The sequence below is a fragment of the Rattus rattus genome, chromosome 10 (genome assembly GCF_011064425.1).
Source record: "Rattus rattus isolate New Zealand chromosome 10, Rrattus_CSIRO_v1, whole genome shotgun sequence".
In the NCBI taxonomy this organism is placed as follows: domain Eukaryota; kingdom Metazoa; phylum Chordata; class Mammalia; order Rodentia; family Muridae; genus Rattus; species Rattus rattus.
The window spans coordinates 19649385-19673923 of NC_046163.1; the positions used below are offsets into that span (position 1 = coordinate 19649385).

At 39.2% G+C, this 24539-nt stretch overlaps 1 protein-coding gene across 1 annotated transcript in view; it reads right to left on the bottom strand.

Moving 5' to 3' along the window:
- The window catches only part of Crb1 (crumbs cell polarity complex component 1), a 173467-nt gene that overhangs the window by 84978 nt on the left and 63950 nt on the right, over positions 1–24539 (bottom strand). The gene's annotated exons all lie outside the window — the stretch shown is intronic.

The following is a 24539-nucleotide window of genomic DNA, read 5'->3' on the forward strand; positions in this document are numbered from 1 at the left end:
TTCTCTGACCATCATGTATGCCAAACATCAAAGGCTCTAGTAACGATAAATTCGTCCCCCAAACACAAAGTTATCTTGAAACTTGGCTGGCCTTAGGTCATAGAAGCAATGACCTAGACATATACAGCCCTCTGATGAAATCAAACTAAACTGACATTGGAAAGGCTGCTCTTGGAAGACATTCTGGGACGCTCCAGGCCAAGGAAGGTAACTGTTCTTGACAAAATGCTGGCCCAGTGCCATCCACTCATTCAACCCTCCTGTCTGTATATTACTTCCCAGGCTATCGTTCTGAGCATACAGCTTGGCTCCTAGCTACTCCTCTTAAATAATTTCTAAGCCCTCATTTTTGGCCTGATCTGTTAACCTTTCTGGATTCACCTGTATTACTAGCTCTCTGTAGATTATTGACTACATTTCAGATCTTAGCACTATCACCCCTCAGCTAGCAACACAATGTGAAGGAAAGGAACACTTGATCTTTTTCCTCTCCTGGATTGCTTTTCCACAGTCCCATGGGAGGAGTCAGACACACAGGGCTCCTTTACCATGGAGTAGCAATGTCCTGCTTTACCCAAGGCAGTGATTTGGTACTCCTCACAGAATAAACAATTGTTCTCTGTCACTGTCTCTGTCTCTGTCTCTGTCTCTCTCTCTGTCTCTGTCTCTGTCTCTGTCTCTCTCTCTCTCTCTCTCTCTCTCTCCTCTCTCTCTCTGTGTGTGTGTGTGTGTGTGTGTGTGTGTGTGTGTGTGTGAGAGAGAGAGAGAGAGAGAGAGAGATTGATCCCATAAAAGAAAGGCTGTTAACTTGAGATACTAAGGAAGGAAGCTTGGAATACAAAGGAATCCCGCATGTCTTGAAAATTAAAGCATGGAGGATGGCCAATTTATCATGTATTTTATATGTAACAATGGTATAGGAGTTCAAAGAATCTTAGCACAAAATGATGTAGTTAGGGAGTTTAAATACTAATTACCCTGAGTTGATCATTATACATTGTATGTGCAGGCTGATAATCACACTGCACCCCATTTATATGTACAATAATTGTGTGCCAATTAAAATAAATGGAGGTGAGGTAAAATTGCCACTGAACTTTTTATGCAGTATTTTTCTCATTTTCTGCTTTACAACTTCATTTTCAGGTAACTCACTAAAAATATTTCTTTTATGCTTTTTTAGTGTATATCACATGATCATCTAAATATCCCACCAAAGCACACATCTGCTTCTTAATAATTTGTTTCTTTTGAGTACAGAAAAGTGTCAGAACCCCAAATAGCTTCAGATGTGATGTGTGTTGTTTTCAGTAACTTCTTCAGTTCAGAAGAATTTCCTGTGGAAAGGTTATTTCATTGAGCCATTGCCTTGAATAACATTGGATTTTATACCATTAATCAGTAACTTTCCATGAAAGGATAGAATTTCTTTTCAAATACTCCTTTCTGCTGGGCATGCTCTGGAGTCATCCATCAACAGCTTCAATTCCTGCTTCACATGGAAACCATGCCCTCGGGTAGTTATTTACCTCAGGGAGACAATTTTCCTTCCCTGTATGTGGATGGTATTAGCAACTCCATCCCAGGGCTGACCAAAAGACTAAATGGTACAAGTAGTGCTCCTTGATGACCCAGTAAGCATTGTTTATTTCTCTAGAAGCTTAGGAACTAACTCAGGCATATGCCCTGGAGATAACCAACCTCCTTTCAGTCAATTACGTTTGTCTCTGTGGTGTAAAATGTGATTTCTCTGAATGGTTTTTACCCCTGCTGAATGAAAACATTATCTCTATTCAGGAGAAGTGAAGATGGATAGTAGAAATAGTATCCCTGTGTTAGAATAACTGTAACAAAACGGAATCAGGCAATACTTCTTGAAAGAGAAGGTCAATAACCAAACATGGCATTAAAGTTGGGGCTGGAGAGATGCTCAGCGGGTAAGCATTGCTCGATGCTCTTCTAGGGGACCAGGTTTTGGTTCCCAGCACTCACATCAGGCTGACTCCCAAATCAGGTACGACTGCAGCTTAGGGAGGTCTCACACGTGCTTCTGGCCCGCATAGATAGCTATATGCGTAAGGCATGCACTCACATAGATACATAAATAGAAAGTAATTAAAATTTGGAAAGGAAACTGCCTCAAAAACTATCAAAGTCATAAGGATTTTCTTACAAAGTAAACTAATATGTATAGAACTGGTTTACATTATAATTGTGTAAATTAATAGACGGTTGTAACTTATTAGGTTGTATGAATATAAGCATTTTCATCATATTTATAGTGCATAAGAAATTATCGATTTCCATGACTTAAACCACACATTCTGTGGAAATGTTAAGAAAGAATATCTAAGTACCACTTATGTGCAGTAGGATTTAGAAGTTGGTGTTGAGATGATGATTGTGGATACTGAGAAAAACACTAATGGGAGAAACTTGGTATGTTCACATTTGCTGTATTCTTAGAGACTTAAGATGTGCACTTTATAGAGGTAAGCTGTTTGGAAATCAAATGGGAAACAGAGGAATTTGACAGACTTTGTCAAATCCTCATTCTTAGTCATGTAAAAAGACTTTATGATTGGCTATGATGTAATATATATTAATATATGATATATTATATTATATCATATAATAATATGATGTAATAATCTATTCTAACTTAAAACCTTTCAACTCACACTGATGAAACGTGACCTAGGTTAGTCATTTAAGTTATCTGTACATTTTTTTGTTTTTGTTTCTTTAAGCATTTTATGGTTAAAAGCAAATTCTTTTAACCATAGATCTTTTCTTGTAAAATAATAGAATAGTATTTTTCCACATTGAGTTCAGATTCTAAATAAGGAATTTCTTATCCTTCCAAAAAAAATGAACCACTTTTCAAGTACTAAGTGAAGCTTAGAGGAGATACGTTAAAGTTAAATTTAGAGGACCTAAATTTGCAAAGGAAAACTGCAAACAGCCTGACTTTGCAACTGTAAACACTCACTCAGAAATAGTAGGCACAGTCCTCTCCAACTGTTCTTGCTAGGCTCCAAAAGTGTGTGTGTGTGTGTGTGTGTGTGTGTGTGTGTGTCTGTGTGTGTCTGTGTGTGTGTGTGTCTGTGTGTGTGTATGTGTGTGTGTGTGTCTGTGTGTATGTGTGTATGTATGTGTGTGTGTGTGTGTGTGTGTGCGTGTGTGTGTTCCAGAAAGAGCACAGTACAAACTGGAAGCCTGAATCCATTAACTCATGGGCAGCATCGCTGAATTTAAGGAAACATCTTTCTCGAGCATATATTTGTAATACAAATATTACTTTCTATGATTACTTCTAGAAGGAAAAACTAAGTAGGGAGATAGAGATTCCATTTTCTTTTTTAATTGTAATTTTAACCCCCCCCTTTTTATCTGTCTGTACTTTCAACTTGATAGAAAATTTTCTTTATAGATATATTCACAAAACTCAGGGCATATTATGGAAAAGGTACATAATCTGCTGGCTGATTTGACCCTGCCTATGGTGCTTGCTGGAAACAAAATGTAGCACTCACTGACTAGTCTGCCATCAGATTCTCAGGTTAAAAACACCTGCATCTGTAGCACGGTCCCCTAAGTTGCAATCAAACCCCAAATTTGCAATTTTGCCCTTTCATTGCCAATACAATTTATTCTCTTTGCAAGGACAGCTTCTGTGGTCCACTGAAGATGCCGCCATGTTCTGTCTGTCCAGTTTGTAAGTCTCATTAAGTTATAGAGTTTTTAAGTTATATTTCATTTCCAGTTCTCTGTGATTATGTCAGTTCAGTTGAGTGTAGTTTTATGTCCCATGACTTATAAAATAGCAGTTCCATCAAACAATGCTCTTTTCCCTTTCCCCTTACGGTGCCAGTCATTCTTTCTCAGCATACAAGATTGTTAGCAGAATTTGGGAAGTGAATCTTCAGTGGCAGTACCAAGAGAAGTCGTTGTTATTATAGCTGGGTACAAAAAACCATAACCCCAAACATCAGCACAAAATGCACTTGCCTCCTTCGAAACTTTTTCAGATTCAATAAACATTTGTAATCCAGACAGTTTTCAGTTATATTACTTTTATACTGTGCTTAAGCAAATAATTCTATTTTTTCCTGACTGTACCCTTTCTTTAGTGAACAGAGTATGTGCAGGAATAACTATTGAGATATAAAAGCCATGAGAAACACACGTTAAGAGTTAGCATTGAGGAATCAATTTCTACTAGTACCAGATTTATTCCACCTGCAGTTATTGCAATCCTTTTAACCTGTAGTGTTTCCTCCCCAGCCAGGCCTCCACTCCACAGTGCCATTTGGAACAATCTTTCTCACTTGAAAGCAGGAAATTGTGAATGTGTGTATGCCCATATGTTGTATGGATGTAAGCATACAGGGGTTCTGGTATAAGTAATATCTATATTTACATCTATATCTATATCTATTTATATCATATATATATACACATATATATATCACTCAGACTATAGTTGTTATTATTGGTGGCCTAGAAATGGTTTAACTTTACAGGTGGACTTACGGAGGAATCATCTCAGTATTAAGGTAGGATTTGGGTATCTGCAAGGATCCTAGATCCAATGCTCTATAGAAATGAGCAAGAACTATATGAAGTTTAGAGTATTAGCTTTGTCACTATATTGAAAAGTTAGCCCCTCAGCTATAGAGGAAGAGTAGAGAAAGGACCCCAGGAGCTGACAACAGCACCTGGACACCTCCCATTGCACGTGATGAGAATCTCACATAGAGTTCTGACACGGTCAGGTATCGTATTCCATTCTAGTCTTACATACCATGTGCTCTCACAGCTCTTTAAATTCCAGCATTAAATTCGGGCTACATAGCATGAAATTGTCTAAATCTAAAAACAACTAAGAAAAAAAAGCAAACAAACCAACCAACCAAAAACAACCTACAGAATGAATACATGGATCAACAGGCAAAACAAAACACATAGCCTTGGCCAATTAAAACCCATGCCTGCACTGGGACCCTAAGGTTTCCGTGGCAAACTATAGAGTTAAATATAGAGGTAAATAACTCTCAGTCACTCTTTCCTATACTAACTGTATTGTAGATGCAAACCGGAATGCCCACCCCAGGATAGATTGCTTTAGAAAAAAACTACTGTTTCCTTCATGACATCTTTTTTAATTCGGGTTTCTTGTGTTGTCTACTACAATCCGATTCACCGACAGCTCTTAGAAAGTCTTTCAATTACTTCAATATACTTCTAAAAACTGCTGAAGTTCAACTCTGGTTAAAAAAAAAAAAGTTGGTCACTTTAGATGTGTAAAACCCAGGAGTGGCATTTATTAGAAACTTTCTGGATGTAGCTATCAGAGGCAAAGGTGCCCGCCAGTTTGTGGAGTTATGTATGGTGCTCTCTTTGCTTGTTAACCGGAGTCTACAAGGCAACTACAGTCATTTTTTTCCCGTTTGAGCTTCTTCAGATGTAATCATCTTCCATTACGGTGACAACTTCACAGCAGAAACTTGGTTTAATTTTTTTTCAGACTCTTCAAAGTGATATCATTAAAAACTCCTCTGAAAGGATGATATGAAACCATAGAAATTTATGAGGCTCAGTCTAGCTCTAGGCCCTTTGCCCCTCAGTCAGGGTGGGTTGAAATTAGTCCATGGGATTGATAGTTATTATAGCAGGTGGACAGGCCAACAAAGCAAGGGATTTTATAAGGTTTCTTTCCTGAAGACACTACAACAGGAAAAAATAAAACATTGTTTGCACCCTAACACACTCTTACGGGAATTGCAGAATGTGAGCTGTTTGATGAATATCGCCATAGAGAAAGACTGGGATGTTCCTAATATGCCATAAAAGGGATTGAGTGTCTGCTCACCAGGTGAACTTTCTTGTTCTAATTGCAATTGGCATCTACTGCTTTGTGTTGTCTGCTCTGAAACTATTTCTGCTAACTCCTGTCTAGGGAAATAGCTTCTTGGGAAAGTATTTAAACTATTTTAAGATTTTATTTTTAACTCCCAAAATATATGACTCTACAACGAATGAGTGATCACATCTGTATAACCTCATCCTCAAGGTCTTTTATACCATATTCTTATATTTTTGGTTGTGAGCCTGGCCTTTAATAGTTGAGCCATTTTTTCAGTTCTGATGGCATATCTTTAACATAGTCTTCTAATTTTCATTTCAATGAGTTTGCATTCTTTTTATAATAAAATTTTAAATAAGCATAGTGCTTTCATATCTATGAAAGTGTATTTTAGATAATTTTTAAGTCCTATAAATTAATGAACAGAACTAACAGAAATAAAACAATCACTTATTTTCCATAGCAGAATGTTACTGAAAATATTTTTAAATCATTTGCAGTACATTTAGAAAAAGTTATTTTTACAATATTAGATGCCAAAATCAAACAGAGCTCCAGGGATATTAATATAAATATATATAAATATAGAGATATTTAAAGAACTCCATAGCATTGTACTAGATCTGTCTGTTACATTCAGAGAAAGGGGGATTATTAAAACATAGAAAGAGGAGACAGAGGAGACAAATACATGGAGATTAAACAAGACCACTCTATAAAATGAGTATCCCTGCCCAAATTAAGACCACAACTGTACATTTGTTAACATTCTCTATGCTGGGTGCTTTGGATATCATGTTGGAAGTAATATAGACTTGGTCCTCTTCATGGCTCTACTGCAAAGGATGCAGGGAAATGACAACAGAGAAGTAAAATCAAAACCACCTCACTGCCATTACAACCTCAACGTTTACATGAAGGAAGACAATTTACCTAGAAAAGTTTTTAAAAAAACAGTCAAGACAGAGGATTCTGATGACTATATAACAGTCTTAAAATGACCAATTATTAACAAGTGGAGGAGGAATAACTAGACCATTGAATCATACTCTATGAAATCCTTTCAATGGGCAACTCAATGCTCATCAGCATAATAAAGAAAGCTTGCTGTCACCAGGGTCATCCATTCCATCTTTGACTGAGTGACAAAACCTCCGTAATTAAAGAGAACCCTATAATGACCATAAAGGCTAACATGTTATGTTCCTTTCCATTTAATCTTGACCATGGCTAAATTCTGAGAGACGTGTGGGAACTTTACAAATCCTAGACTGTGTTGTCTTAAATTGACATTGTACCAGGGATGCTTCTAATTTGCACAGAGATATCAGGACTTTTAAGCCTGTGAGTAGAGACCCTTTATCTACAGAATTGCTTGAGAAACATGTCTTAGTAGCTCATGTTTCAAACCCTGAATCACCAATTAGTGTCTCTAATTTCAGAGGTTATAGAAAATTTAGGAGGGGGACATGGCTGGTAGAGTGAGGTGCTTGGAGCAGGGCATTTATGATCACATAACTCGACACAGTTCTGGCCGTACTGTCTACTTCGTGGTATGATAACAGGGCATAACTTTAGGTCCTGTGAACTGGACTTCTTTGCTTTCCTTCCCAATTACACTGGACTCTAACCCTCTGAAATTGTGAGCAAATAGATTTTTTTCTATGCTCAAGTTGTCTTTGTCAAGTATTATTTCTTACTAACACAAAAGTAAATCATACAGGAAACTAGTAGCTGAGAGATTATTTTTGTGGTAAAATTTACTTTGTGGTTTATACACCTTCCCAATGTGTTTATGGGAGGACTATGAAAATGTTTGGAAACGTAAGCTATAGAAGCCTTAGAAAGGTGTAATCAGAGCTTAGTTATTCAGAGGGACAAAACAGTAATAGAGATATGAATGGTAGAACTGTGATATTTCAGAAGAAAGCAAGGATGCCCTTTAGAACTAGAGACCATCCATGTGGTATACTGGCAAAAAATGAATCTGTGAACAATGGATCTGTATTCTCCCATGTCTTGTATACTAGACCAAAGCTAAATTAAAAACCAATGCACTGGTGTTTGTAGCAGGAATCTTAGGACAGCATAGCACTCAGGCTGTGGCACGGTTATTGTTGGCTTCTTTTAGTTGTGTTTATATTGATAATCAGGATCAAAGGGCAAGGAGGAAACATTTAAAAATATAGTGTAACAACAAAAAAAATGTGAACACATTTAAAGTTGCAGACAAGACAAAATAACCATAGTTGTTTAAAAAAATAACATCATTAAAATTAGGACATTGGGATGGGTGTTTTGAACATAAGACCTCACTCATAGGAACCTTCAGGACATAAAACTGATTCTTTAGAAAGAATTTTATCTGACAAGAGATAGCGTCCTGAGAGCAGCTGCCTAGAAAAGTGTTCTCTGGCTTCAGCATCTAAGGCCCTGACACTGCTGAACCACGGTCCAATGGTACCTGAATACTTTTTCACTGGCTGTAAACCTTTGCATCATTCACTTGGTTCTGGCATTTCAGATTTGCAGGCTGCAAGTGTCATGACACGATGGAAGCTCTTGTATAGATTTATTCATTTAATCTTTTTTAACCCTACCTTACTTTTTCACCACTTCTCCACCTAGCACTCACCCTCCTCTTCCCAATTAGTACCCTTTATATCTAACTAAGTGTCTCTGTTTATGTACTTTTAGTGATCCAATAAGTGTAATGAGGGTTGCTTATAGAAGTAGGGGTGAGGAGTTATTTTTAGGAACAACATAAGCAACTGACTAATGATGTCTCTCCCTTTCTCAGCAGCCAAACTCTCTATAGGTCCTCAGCAGAAGGGATAGAACCTCATGAATCCTAGTCATGCGCCATAGTAAGAGACTGGCAGGTCCAGTCTTGTGTAGGACTTGTATAGGCAGTCACAGCTGCTGTGAATTAATGCCTACAGTGGCTATACCATGTTCAGAACACAATGTTCTGTTATACCATCATTCCTTCCTCTGGTTCCTCCACTATTTCTGTATCTCCTTCCATGATGTTCCCTGAGATTTTGGGGGCATGTTATAAATGTCTCATTGAGGGCTAAGCATTCAGGAATCTCTTATTCTCAGAACTTTAACCAGTTATGAGTTTCTGTAATAAGCACCTCCCACTGTAAAAAAGATACATTCTCTGAGCAAAGCTGATAGCAGAACCAACCTTGTGTACAAACAGAAGCATCTAGAAAGTGAATTTATGGGCACAACAGTACCTTCCCGTGAGAGCCTATGATGTCCCTAGCTATGAGATTTTCACCAGGTTTAGAGTCTGAGGTATGTGTTCCCTCTTATGTAATGGGCCCCAAATCCTATCAGAAAGTGATTGGCCACACCCATAACAGCCACAACTTTATTACTGAGCTGGGAACATCCTGTTTGGCATATCAGTGGTACAGTGTGCAGGGTCCCAGATGAACAAGACCTCATGATATTTCTCCAACAGAAGTACCACTTTTTCGTACTGCAAAAGCTATCCAACATGGAAGAAACATCCATCTCAGTTCCCGGTTTGACAGATTTTTAAAGGATGTCCTTGAATGCCAGTCAATGTAGACAGGGTCACATTCCCTAAAGAACATCTCTGGAAGGCTGATGACGGAAACTGCAAGGAAATGCCCAAGTTGAAATAGAGACTATAAGATATTTTTGATGTCGGGAGCATGAAATATTTGCTGAAGAAAGCTTTGTGCACCACGTGGAGGCAGCTTGTGACAGAGACTATGAGATCCAGCAAACTGAAAGGCCATATAGGTGGTAGCAGTAAGCCTAGATTACTGTACAGAATGACTCCGTATGAGGATGCCTGACACTCAGCCACAGGGTTGATTGCTTTCTTCCCTTGCTTTGCTTTGACTCTTCTCTTTGGCTATGAGATTGCTTGCTTTATGTCACTCTACATTGGAAGAATGTAACTTTCTTCTTAATTTAATTAAGACTCATTGTAATAGTTTGCCTTGGATCTCAGAATAGACTTCAAACACTGGACTTTTGACCAGTGTTGGGACTGTTTAATTGGGATCCTTTATATTGGTTTAAGTGCATGTAATTTTAAAAGATAACCTTTGAATCTTAGCAATTTGAAATATTAGTGACCCCACAAACTCACGTTTGCAATGATTGCTTCTAGCTGCTGGTACTATTTGAGCTGGGTATGGAAACTTTAGGAGGAGGTTACTGGCTGGAACAAGTGGCACAATGAGTGGGCCTTCGGAGGTCCGTGTTACCCTAAGGATCCTCAGCCCTGTCCTTTCTAGTCCTCAGCCTTGTAAGTAAGATACCACCATGCTCTCCACCATCACCATCACAGCCAGACCCATTTTCTCAGGTCTTCCCCACTAAGATAGACATTCTGAAATTATGAGCCAAGATAAATCTTGACTTGCTTAAGCTATTCCTGGTGTTATAGTGCTACAGAGATTTATGTGATACAAACTTGGTAACCAAGCCTTACAGACAGGGTAAAATGTAGCACATAAACCCTGGAGAGCCTGAGGGGAAAACAAGTGTGGCGAATTATAATAACAAGCATCTACTAAGCCCTTACCACAGTTCAGACGTGTTCTCAGTGTGTAGCAGGTGTCATAGCATTTGACTCTTTGCTGTTAGAAAGATTGTAGGACAAGGTGGTGAAAATAACTAGCTTTTGATCACAGAGTAGGGTATGGCACAGGCACTTGGTGTTTGAAGACAGAATTTGACATTTTAGACTAGTCCATGCTCTGAAAACATTGGCTTGGAGGTAACATAACACGAGAATGACAATGTGAGAATGCATCCTGTCACAGGTTCCTGGGGAATAGTCTCCTCGCAGCATTTCAAGATTGTTAAACCTAATTGAATTATCACTTCAATTCCTAAAACTTTTAGTTTTCCAAACATCAGTGATTTTAATAATACCGGACTAAAAAAAAATCACTCATCTATTCTTTGGGGTCACTTAAAAGGAAATCTTAAGTGTTAACTTTTTTTTTTAACATTTGAAGGGATCCTTGTAAGGATCAGCTCATAGGATGTACATAAAAGCTCTTGGGATGGTCGGTGCTTCTCCACTGTGGCTAAGCAGTTCCTTTCCAGCTCCTGCTTATGAATCATAAGAATAACTTGAACATGCGTGTCATTATAAATATGACACTGCTGGGGTTTACTGTATGATCTGGGGGGAGCTTTCATGTTCCAGGATTGCCTAGACTGTACAACAAACACCAACAGTGGCATATTTATTAAACACACACACTCTCTCTCTCTCACACACACACACACACACACACACATGCACACACACACACACACACACACACTCACACACACACACACACACACACACACACACTCACACACACACACACACACATGCACACACACATGCACACACACACACACACACATGCACACCCACACGCACACACACACACACACACACACACACACACTAGCTATGACTCAGAACTTGGAGAACTTCTCTGAGTTTCAGCGGGATGGAGGACAACGCTGCTGGAGGGAGAGAACATGAAAACGTCCTTTCTGTCCCACAGTGTAATGTCTTGCTTTACAAACACTTCTGGAGAGAATATCAATGAAGGTAAAGGGAGGCAGTTTCTACACCTCCCTCTCTGTCTGTCCATCCAGACCTATCTATATTCTAAATAGTACCTTAGGAAAAAGAATCTTCAGCTTTCCAAATACTTACACTTTGAGAAACAGGAACACGATTTAATCCAATGGTAGCACGCACACACTTGTGAAACTACTTCAATTGCTTAGAAGTGCCAGGCCTGCCCCAGGAGCCTGTAGATGTGATATGGGGAAAGCAAACTGCCAGCGAATAGGTGGGACGCAAATCTTTCCAAAGGCGTGTTGACCACACCCCTGACTAAGGAGCAATCCAAGTTTGAGAAGGTGTTTACAGGGGTTCTTATTACCCAGAAATGCAAACGACTAAGCATGAGAGGCCTTGGGAAATGATATTTGTAAAACTGCTGTTGTTAGCGGTACAGCAGCTTGTAGATTTCACTTCTCCTTTGCTCATTTCATGGTCAGCGCTGAGGACTTCACAAGACGCTATCTAGGCTTGTGGGGCTCCTGCCGTTAATTAACTTCAAGCAAAGACGAAATCTATGGAATGTAGGAAAGATAGTCAGTATATCTATATAGTATATGGAGCTCCTATCTCAAGATAATGCGTTCTAACCTTAGATTTAGGGCGAGGTGAGGGTCATAAACTGAAACGGTGTCTGTGTCAAGATGCAAGCTGTTTCCGTTCACACTGACACCGAGGGGAGGGCAGGCCCATTGACGCTCGGTGGGAATGAGATGCTGGGCCTTCAGCTGAGTCTTTCCAATAATGGCACTGCCCACACAGGAGTTCTTGGAACCTGAAAGTCCAAGTTCGATGCCAGCTTTGCCATCATCCAGTTGTGTGAGCCTGGGAAGTAGGTGGCTAAACCTTTCTCTGCTCTCGTTTCCTCGCTTGCGAAATTCGAGGCCTGAGAATTAGGATACATCAGATGATTTTGGAGAGAACTAAATATTAGATGAAAGTCTGTCACAGCACTTCGTTACAATAAGCCATTATCATTATTTATGAAAGGCCAGGAGGAACATGTGCCTTTGCAATATTACAAATCCTAAATGTTAGTACTGATTTTAAACATTGTTGGGTCAATTAATAGGTGAGCCTGGCCCAACGACCTCATCTGTGGCTTCTGCATGGGTTTCCTTGCGACTCTTATGCCCTTCGTCAGTTTTAAAGCACAGTATCTATTGCTCACAGTAATTGGTTTGCTCATGTGGTACATTTGCTTTCTACTTGCACAAAGGGCTTTTGGTAGCTTATATGAGAAGCCATGGTCTCTGAGTGGAGAGTAATGGAAACTGAAAAGCACAGGGCAACTTGTTAGAGTGAAGTCACATAAAGAGTAAATGTCACAAAAGAGCTAGGCTCAAAAAAGCTACAAACACCACAAAGTAGAAAATACTGTTTGCCAGGGTCATGTTTCTCAGCAGCAAAGAGTAGCATGATCGAAAGAGATTTCTTTCAAATTTAAACTCGGGGATTTTTTTTTTATCTTTATTAACTTGAGTATTTCTTATTTACATTTTGATTGTTATTCCCTTTCCCAGTTTCCAGGCAAACATCCCCCAGCCCCTCCCTTCTATATGGGCTTCCCCTCCCCATCCTCCCCCCATTACTGCCCTCCCCCCAACAATCACGTTCACTGGGGGTTCAGTCTTAGCAGGACCAAGGGATTCCCCTTCCACTGGGGTTCTTCCTAGGCTATTCATTGCTTCTTATGAAGTTGGAGCCCAGGGTCAGTCCATGTATAGTCTTTGGGTAGTGGCTTAGTCCATGGAAGCTCTGGTTGCTTGGCATTGTTGTACATATGGGGTCTCAAGCCCCTTCACGCTCTTCCAGTCCTTTCTCTGATTCCTTCAACGGGGGTCCTGTTCTCAGTTCAGTGGTTTGCTGCTGGCATTCGCCTATGTATTTGCTGTATTCTGGGTGTGTCTCTCAGGAGAGATCTATATCTGGTTCCTTTTGGCCTGCACTTCTTTGCTTCATCCATCTTTCTAAAAACTTGGGGATTTCTGAAAGGAGTATTTGCATAACACAAGTAATAGGGCACCTTAAGTGGCAAATGGTATTGGAAAAGTAGAAAAATTCTATATCCATACACATTCTAGATCCATATATAATATTATATTGTATATTATTTATCCACAGCTTTCGATCATATTTCAGGATCTAGGCCTGAAAAGGCATTTTCAAAAGGCAGGACATGGCAAAGGTACAGGTTCTGGATGCTTCTCATCTGACATTTTCTAGTGAAGCTCAAGGTGGGATGAAAACTGGAAAACCTGGAGAAAACGCTTGTCGGTACATTTTTAGGGCTGCCCCTTAGGATGTCAATACCTGGTATTGCTTCACACGGAAATCCTGTAGGGATTTTCGCCATCTTAGGTATGGACTAAATAAAGGCAGAACCATTAACTTTGGGCCCATTCTAATTTGGAACAAAAATATGTTTCTAAATAAGAAATAGATGACTAACGTCTTAGCCTTCGCATATTTGAGGACAGCTACCGAGCTTGTTACTCTACTGGAGAAACACTACCCTTCCTGCAGAATTACTGGAGCAGGTCTACATGCTAAGTGATGCAGAGTTGGAAGAGCTGTGAATTGTACTCTGATTAATGTCCTTGTAAACAGACCTTCTTGTCTTTCTCCAAAGAATGTAAGATGATAACAAGGGCAATAATTATGGTCTGTAAATCATTTCTAGGCCATGAAACAGCAACTAGCACAAAAATTGCATCTCATAGCTGTGTCTTGAGCACATGTCCAGAAGTTTTGGTTATTATACAGCTTAATACAGAAATGTATTTCATTTTTTTTCAATGTCAGTTTTAGCTTGGGCTGTTTTCTATGTCATAGTTTCTGCTGGACATGATTGATAAATATGTTCATTTAATATTAAAGACAGTCTACACCAACATATTTCTCTGAAATATGTGTTGTCACGTTTGTGTAGTCACTGCAGTATCTTTTATAAGATTTACCTTCTTATTCCAGTAAGAACATAATTACTAAAGAAATCAGCAAATCCAATGAGTAAATATTGTTGAAAGAATTAAGGTTTTTTTTTCTACTAAATTCATGGATCCATTAATCCATCACTAATGTATTGTAGATTGTATTGGTTACCAAGTCTGTTCCAGGCTTCACAAGGTACTGGAGGCACAACAGTGAAGTCCTGGTTCCTTCCCTCAGGGGGCACATGTAATCATGGTGGTTATAGTGGACTGTCTCTATACTAGGTGCTTTTCTAGGTATATTTTCTAGACTAATTTACTCTGTTTGCAGGCACCCATAGCTTACTCCTGTATCCACATACCCACCTTGGTCAATAAAGGAGTGCCCAGTACAGTGCTAGGCATACTAAAAATCAGACATTAAACCAAACATCTTATGGCCGGAGGAGGGAAGACCAGTTGGGACACATCAAACACATCTGCAGAGGAGTCCTCCCCAAAGCCCATAAATTATTTGCCTTCTTCATATTAAAGAGAACAATTTTAAGGAGTTCAATTATCTCCCTGGTTGGTATGTGCGGAGTCTGCCAATCGGTGTGTAAATTTCTAATGTTAGCTAAGTGGCTATGGAGAGTTTTTGCATTTAAGAAATAGCATTCTTTATTATTATTGCAGTGAGATATCTTATCATCTGAAAAACCCACATTTATTTATATACTCTTATATCTTTACTCATTTTATATAGGTTCTGGGTATGATCAAATCAAACAGATTACACTGGCAGGATTAATTTCACAGGACAAGACTGATTAACATTAATGAAAAAACATTTTAAGTTGTATACAGATAAAATTTTTCCCTGCATTTTCCATGGGGATGAAACTTTTTCAGCCACCCTTAGAGGACCTAGAAAGTCAATACCATGTGGCTTAAAGCAGACTACTTATTGACATTTATGCAGTGTCTTTATTATGTCCTGAATGACCCCATGAAATACAAATGAAATGGCGTCACTGAGGACAACGCGTAGCTGAGGTATACATAGGCATGGTTCCTGGTGTCCTCTCACTTCCTTGTTAAGTGATGTTAAGTCGCAGGTGAGTCCTCTCATTTCCCCAGCGTACAATAGTGGGACAGCATTGCTGTCCAGATGATGTTCTCAGACAGGCTGCATCAAGGTGCGGCAGAGCCAATTCTGAGAAGTAAATTCATTAATATCCTAAAAGTCAGATGAGAATAAGCCAGAGCAGGTGACGACCTACTAGAAATTAGCTAAGACCGTCACAAGGCATCACTTACAAGAACATTCACAAAGCTGACGTTAACTGATGACTTCTCAGGATTTAAGAGTGATGACTCAAATATCAGATCTGCCAGTTTGTTTAGTAGATTTCAATCTCGCTGGAGGGCAAAGCTAGATCTCAGAAAAGATACTGAGGTCATTATCCCACGATGGCAAGCCTTTTTTCCAGAGAAGTATCTTTGTGTTTCCTGTCTTACATATTGGATGAATCTGTTTGTCAATTATGTCCAGCAGAAACTATAAAATATATTCCAGGGAGATATTGAGGTCAAGAAAAGAGTCAGCCCTCACCATACATGGGGAGGAGCTGAGAAATCTTTCCCCTTTCCCACTGATTTTTTTTTTTTAAGGAACAGGCTTTGTGTGCTAAAGAATTCTCACCAATAAGAAGAGTTCAGGAAGAGAGAATGGATGTGCCAGACACACACTTGTGCTGTCTTTGGGGCCTCATCAACCCTGCCGAGCTGCTTTGTGTAGCTTGATATGGTGATGTGCTCAGACAGGCTGCATCAAAGCGCGCCAGAGCCAATAGTGAGAGTTCAAAAGCAAAAAGGCTTCAGAGGGTCGGGAGAGCACCTCCGTGTAAAGCTTCCTGGTGTTTTAATTTCTTGGAACATTTTACTTGGTTGAAGTTAAGTGCTCAGCTGGCTCTTTGAAGATCTTTCCAATAAATGAACTATGAGGAATGTTTGAGAAATGATTTTAGTATTCGGATTTTCCTACTTATCTGTTTAAGCCGTTTGAATCGTTTCAGTGGAACAAATCATGGATCTTCTTCCTGCTTCTGGGGGTGGAATGAGAGCAGGGTGGGGGGTACCCTGAGCTGCTAGACATATCTAGCTAGCTCCAACGTGAATGACCACAGCTGGGTGGCTGCTCCAGGAGATGTTATGAAAGTAGGTTAGGCTATGAAATATGGGGCCTTATTAAGGTTTCAAGGTTGATTGAGACAGGCAAGATTTAATGAGTGGTGTTGGAGTTTGGCCAGGTCAATGGTGTTAAAACTCACTCACAGAAATAGATAGAGGGGAGATCCTGGCCAGTGTTCAAACTCCCACCCCAATGCTCCGAAAACAATTCTCCTCAAAAACTTTTGATGGTATTCCAGAATATGTGTTTCATAGGTGACTCAAAGTGAATGTTGCCCTCAATTCAATCACTCTAGGTCCTGTGAGGCATAGTTGTTAAGTAGAATATTCGGCCACTTTATTGGATTCTTTTTCTAGTTATTAAATCATTGAAATAATTAAGAAGACTAAATCACAAAATGAGGTTGGTGTAATAGAGCAGTAAATGAAGCAAACTTTCCCAGGAAAAAGTACACACAGATGAATGAGGTAATTGTGAAGCTGAACTTTATATGCATGGTTGGAGGGGTGTGTTCTAGTCACCCGCAGGGCAACATCTTTTTTGTTAAAACATTGTGTTTTCACAAAGAGGAAAGACACAGATAGCTCTCCTAATTGCCACCATTCACTAAAGGGTGTTAGAAAAGGCTTACTTTACAATCTTGTAGAACTTACTCTAGCTTTTCATCCTAGACTTTATATGAAAAGTAAAATAAAAAACAAGTAATACGCTCATGCACTCTGAATGCTTTTACTCTGTGAGCTTGGAAACTCCTTTCTAAGGATAAGTCTCATTTTCATTGATTGGTAGAGGATAGAATTTGATTGTATATATGTATAGTTGCCTTGATACTACCACCAGGAACCCATGTTGGCTTTACTCTTGATATAATAAATACCTCTCATTACCAAATTACACAGAGAAGGGTTGCTCCCTGTCTGTCTTGATCATGGAGCGTCCAGTGTTGGAACTTAGGGGCTCCCAGAGACTAAACCACCAACTGAAGAGCACACACAAGCTAGACCTAGGTCTCCACACATGTGTAGCAGATATTCAACTTAGTCTTCATTCACATCACCTGACAACTGTAGCAGGGGGCATCTCTGACTCTATTGCCTACTTCTGGATCCTGTTCCTCTAACTGGACTGCCTTGTCTGGCCTCAGTGGGAAAGGATTTGCCTTGTCACTTCAAGTGACTTGATGTGCCAGGGTGGGTAGATACCAAGTGGGTTCTCCTCATTTTCAGAGGAGAAGAAGGATGAATGGAAGGAGAAAGGCATGTGTGACAGGGGGTGAAGCTGGGAGGAGGGACTGCAATTGGGATGCAAAGTGAATGAGTGAATGAATAAATAAATAAATAAATAAATAAATAAATAAATAAATAAGGAAGAAAGTGTCCAGTGTCTTTTACCCTTCCAAAGGACTGGAAGATCTCCTAATACCTGTCTCTCCCACACACACCCCTTAGGGCTTCTACCTCTCTAGACTTTACTAGGGAGTAAGTCTCTAGTACATGAGACAGATGAGAGGGCTCCATTTCTTGTGTCACTGTGGCAGGAATTAGGCCCTATTAGAGCACTGTGAAATCTCTGCTGAGGTTAAGATTGTATTGTAAACATTGCTTTTACCACTTACTTTTCCTGTAGGCTGTTTTTGAGTGACAAGTCAGTTTGACTCTTTAAATGCCTGTCTTCATTTAGAAGATTAAACTAAATCTTTTCCTAGGGCTCTGGATTGCCTTGGGCAAAGGACTATGAGCCAAGTAGCCTAACAGATTGCTATCTTGCCAGCACCTTGAACACCCCACAGACAATGTGGGGAGCTATCCTATAGCCAGAGTTGCTTGCTATTGAAACATACTATTCATTCTAGAAGGTACCATCCCAGCCACACCAATCAATACCTACTGAAAACAACTTGCACTGAACTTTATTATTGTTGTTATTAATTATTATTATTATTACTATTACTATATTATTATTTATTATTATTGCCATTCTGTGACTTGGTGAAGAGTAGATGGCCATTTTCCCTCTGCCCAGAAGGAAGCATTTTCCCAGGCACAGCAAGAAGCTTTCATTTGCATGAAGTCTGCTAAGGTTGACACAAGCACCCTCCCCACAGCCCAAGTCACTGAGCAGAGTTTCATGAACATTGTTAAATAATTTTGGTTTGAGATTAGAGGAGAATTTGTTGCACTGCCTGAAACAGCCCTTGGTATGCTTCTGCCATTTCATTTTCTCCATGTATGTGTCATTCTCAGTATTGATAATCATAAAATCAAAATATTGATCAACTCTGAAAAAACCTGGAGATAGCTAATGTCCTGCACTATTAAATGTTCAGCTGAGACTCGACTTTTTGTGTCAACACAGACACAAATCTATGTTACTAATGTATAAATTTGCTTTGGTTTTGATAAGTGGCAAAATTATATGTATACCAAGGAATTATCTTAAAATACATTTTTGTTACCAGTAAATGTTTGACATGTAGAGATATTTCTATATTTCTGTATGCTCTGTCACAAAAACATTTCTCAGGCAAGGAGGAATCTAGAGTGGAAAAGTTTAAGAAGTGACATTTTCTCCCAAGGACCACCAGTGCAAGGATTCATCTTTCTCATCCAAGGCCAAGCCCACTCACACAGAAACATTTTCTTTGTAAAAAATGCTTTTCTCTATTTTCTGATAGTTTTAACTATTTAAAAATTGTTGCTCAGGGACTAGAGAGATGGCTCAGCAGTTAAGATGGCTCTGCTTCCACAGGAACCAATTTAATTCACAGCAGCTCTCAACAGCCTTCAACTGCAGACATGACACCCTCTTCTGGCTTATGCAGGCCACGTGGTACCCAGACTTTCATTCAGACAAAACGCACATGTCCATAAAAATAACATAGAATTCATTAAAAACGTTTTGCCCAAACTGAACAGAACCTGCTATGATCCTAATTTGACCCAGTTGCTGCCTTCAAAAGAAGGTGCCATTACAGCTTTGACTGGGTACACGATATACACTGTGTTCTCTTTATAGCAAGTTGGTCCAGCAGAGCCATCTCTCTAGCCACCAGCTCAAATTTATATCTGTGTATGATATGAAAATAAAAACAAGTACAAAAGAATAAGCAAAAACCAAGACGAGAGGCTTCTCATACCTGTGTGGCTTTGTCAGCGTAAGGTAAATAATTATTTCAAGAGGGGTGATTGTAAATAAAACAAAGGAAATAGACACACATAGCTTCAGCAGAAGAGTCATGCCATTCATCTTCAGGAGAATGGTGTGTACCATTTATTGAATGTTTCATCAGATATTCCTTATTGAAGGAAGTGGTTAAAATGAAGCCCAGAGTAACTGGGAGAAAAAAGCAAACAAGAGTAAGAGAGCAGGTAAGAAAAAAGAAAAAAGAAAAAAAAAAAAAGCCAAAGTAATCAACTTAATTTATGTCAACAACACTACCAGAAAATTCAATAATAAACATATATTGACCTAAAATGTGAGTTTAATTAAGATGAGAGCTTCTTGGTAAAGAGCAGCAATTTTTGCTTGGTTGAATTATTTCCAGATTGGGTGGATTTATATCACTGTGTGATGCTTGGAAAATATTGGTAGTTTCACGTGTGCCCACACGGCCTGCCTGAACAGGTCAGTCCTATTTATCTCTTTTCCTTCTTGTTCAGACCATCGGTCAATTAAATAAGAGAGTCAAAATGGAGAAAAACAATCAAATAGCTTCATTATAGTCAACAGAGTCCTAGACTTTGCCTTGAAAAGTTAATTCAACAAAGAGAGATCTACTAATATAGCCAACAAGTAAAATAACTTTTGTCACAAGCGATGAACTAGAAATATACACTATGTTCAAAGCCAGTGCAAGCAGGTAACAGCATGTGTAAAAATAAAGTATAAAGGGTTTTATAGCACAAATGATACTAATCACACCCCCAGCAATAACTTCACCAGTTGTAAAGTAACCCACTAAAAATATAGAATCATAAAAAAATGGTTCAGGCTTTTAAAAAAATTAATTTTAACCTAAAGCTTTTCCAAAAATAGAAGCATTTACATTACATTTGAGTTTTTTCCTTACAAATCTTTAAGTTCTTGAATGGAAGAAAGTAACCTGAGAAACTTAAGGTGTTACATCCTTCTGAAAATGGATGATCAATCAGTTATCCAGAGAACACATTTTTCAAGTTGTGATGTGTCAACTGGAATAGAAAATTTAATTTATCAAAGCTGGCATAGACTATAATTGGAGCAACAATTCTAAGCTCCAACTAATTCTATCTGCCTTACAAGGATGAAACTGTTTTCTTAAAATGTGATAAAGTTCTGCTCTTACTCTTCTCTTGCTCTTATTCTCTTCTCTCTTGCCCTCTTCTCTTTGTCCCTAATCTCCCCATCCCCCCTTCCCTCCACGTGCTCATGGCTGGCCTTTACTTATCCCCCTTTATACTCTTCTTCTCTCATTAAACCTTTCCATGTGGAAAAAAAAATGTGATAAAGTTCTAACTGTTATGGGGCAAAACTCTCTTCACATTGTAAGCTTGGATAATATTTGCCACCAAGAATCCTAAAATTTAGGAAGCTTCTATTAAGTGGTTTAAATAAGATTTTCCTGCATATGTTGTTAATTTCAAAAGATGGGAGGAGAAAAACCACTGACCCGAATTATCATGGCCAAATTAATTGAAGTAAGCAATTAATTAAAGTAAACTTTTTTATTCCTGTACATGGGATGCCTCCTCCTAAGGCAGGATTAAGGTGTAGGCCTAGGGTCAAATGCCTTTTTCTTTTAGTCAAGGTCTCACATAGCTCAGGCTAGCTTCAGACTCACAATGTAGCCAAGCATGACCTTGAATTTCTGATCCTCTTGAGTCAGTATGATTCTACGTCACAAAAGTCATGAACATTTGGTTGAAGATACTTTTACCCAGTGACTCGGGTTGCTAAATGTGGAAATTATAATGGGTCCCTCATTTATCTTTTGTTGTTGTGTGTTCATTTTTGCCGTGCTTCACCTATGCTAGGCAAGCGATTCACCCTTAGGCTATATACACCCAAGCCCTGTAAGGGCTTTCTCACTGACGTTTGTCTTTTCTGACTGAAAGAGGACGGGGCAAATGATTGGCAAAATTCAAAGTTAAGGCAACTTACAAAGCAGTGAGTTCAGCCCTGGGGAAAGAGAGCACCCATCCTAGTCATAGGGGATAAAACACTTCAGAGCCTAGAAACTTGGGACAGTTAGATCCACTTTGTTCTTCAAGTTCAGCACTACATACTGGCTAAAAAGTGACACTGTCTAGGTAAATCTAGCAGCTGGAGCTGCCACCTTAAACACACCAGAGGACGGCCGTCTACCTCTATTTACTAAAGGAACAAAACAAGCTTTTTTAAAACTGGCTCACCATAAGTTATGCTGCCAAGCTAAACACTGTCTTCAACTGCTCCTGAATCTGCCTTCTTTTCAATTTTGTTTGTGTGCAAACAGACGCTAAAAGCTCTTGCCAGCCTTAGTAACATAGCGTATTCATGTCTCCTGATGCCTGAGCTGATTTAGGTTTTGGGTACTGGCGCATATGAAAGTTGGTCGTTTAACCACTCAGTGAGATTGCTCCACCGATCAAGCCGAACAACCAATTCCAAACAGGAGTAAAGTATTCCCCTTAGTGTTGTGTGTCTGTGTAGCAGCTTTCCTTTCTGTTGAGGATGTCCTTGAAAATGCCACAGCTTCCTGAGGCAAGGAGGAAACCCAGTTCAACAAGACTCAGCTGGTGTTGGCTCTAGAGTCTGACCCTGAGTCGTTTGATTTGATTGAGTATTTTATTATCTAACCACAGTGCAACGTAGGAGAAAAAGTTTCCTCTGGACAATTATCACAATGAAGCTTAAGGTACGACTGTGAGGAAACTCCTTTGCAAACTAAATGCCTTTTTGCAAAGTAGCTGTGACCTCTTCCATAAGAATGAGTTCTAAAGACCGAGAAATAATGCAGAAGATAAAGGAAGATAAGAGGAAGAGTCTTGAACAAGCATTATGCAAAGCACGTGAGACCTCTTTCAAAAGAATGGGTTCTATTGTTTGAGAAAAAATGCTCAGGAGTCCTAGATAAGACCACCATGTTATTAAATAAATTCCTTTCAACGAAGAGAAAAGTTTGCTTTGTCTGTATTGTGGAAATTGAATATAGGAGTAATTGACATCAATGGGTACATGCTATAGGTCGAATATGAAATGTCAGGTTCACAAATTTAAAAAGAAAGCCTCCAGTTTGTGGCACTGTTTGGGAAGCTTTAGGAGGAAGTCTGGCTTGGAGTAGTGGTTCTATGGTGCATAGGCCCTGACTGTTTTGTGCCCCAACTCATTTTCCTGGGAGTTCTTACTGCTTGAAAGTGTAGGTATACAAGAAGTCATGCTGCCAGCTCCACGATCACAAAGATCGTGATGCTCTGCCATGATGGTCTGGATCCATGAACCATAAACTAAAATAAACCTTTCTTCCATAAGTTAATTTTATCAGGTATTTTGCCACAGCATGGAGAAGAGGAATTAATACAGTGCTTCTGTTCTGTGCTATGCCTGGTTTTTTGATCCAAATCTTATTTGCTTTGCCAACATTCACAAAATAGTAACAGGATGACTTTCAGACTTGTAAAGAGAATAAAATAAATGATTAATGTATTTGTTGGAGGAAAAGCAATGTGGTTGTTTTTCTTTTGTAAAATTAGAAACAATACATTTAGAGTGACAAAGAGGGAATAAATGTCAGAAGTTTAAAGACACGTTATATAAAGGACATCTTTAAAAGGAGAACCCTAAAAAGGTTGTCATCTGGTGGCAAAAGTCCATTGGTGCTTTTGGGTCATACATTTAAAGTGACCCGTAGTTCAATGTATGGCCTTTGAAATTTTCTACAGCCACATTCAAATTGCTTGTAGGTGTAGAGAAGTTGGAAGGATAAGATGAACAAATATTGTCCTGCTCAGTAAACTCATTGGAGAGACAGAGCTGGTCAAGTTGGCCATGGACACAAAGAAATTGTTACAGGGATGGACATCTATCTTCCCCTTCTGCTTTCTTCATGTCCTGGTCCTAAAGTGAACAGCTTTGAGGAACACTGAAGCTATGGCATACTCCTTTCGTGACTAAGGACAAACACAGAAAAGGCCAATCAATCATGAACTGAAACCTCTCAAACTGGGAGCTAAAATAAATCTTGTCTATTGCAAGTTGATTATCTTTTCTATTTCCTTTTCTTCCTCTTTTAAAATACACTCCCTCCTATTGAAGTTAACTAACACAAGGTCTAACAAAACATGGTTTAGGAAAGAGATATCTAGTAACTCAATAGGAGAATTGGTCATCCCAAGGTTTTAAAATTTCCCTTGAACTGAGACCTGCTGACTCATAACTGCAGTTTGGAGAGAACGCAACATGAGGCAGGTGCTTCTAGGATGCTTCACCCAAAACCCTGCCCTCTTTTAATGTAATAAAAAAATTCTACTAGCCAACAGTTGCTACAAAGCAGCACTGACCATAAGGTTAAACAGTACCCAGTGACAGTGTTCCTACAAGTAACTAACATGCTTAAAAACAACTTTAAGAGATGTCGGAGTTGGAGATTTAGCTCAGTGGTAGAGCGCTTGCCTAGCAAGTGCAAGGTCCTGGGTTCGGTCCCCAGCTCCGAAAAATAGAAAAGAAAAAAAAAAAAAAAGAGATGTCAAGATAGGTCCTGAGAAGCAAACTTACTTAATGAGGGTGTGGAGTGTGATCTGCTTAAAGCACAACTTCCAGGATCCTCAGACTTGTCTCTGAAAAGTTTTTACAACATTTCAGTCTAACAAGCACCTTCCTGTAGTTAGAAAGTACCCTCTTCCTTCAAGTTCTTAAAGTGTGGGTGACCCCATCTCTCACATGAAAACAGGGCCTTTGTATAAAATACCCACGGTTCAT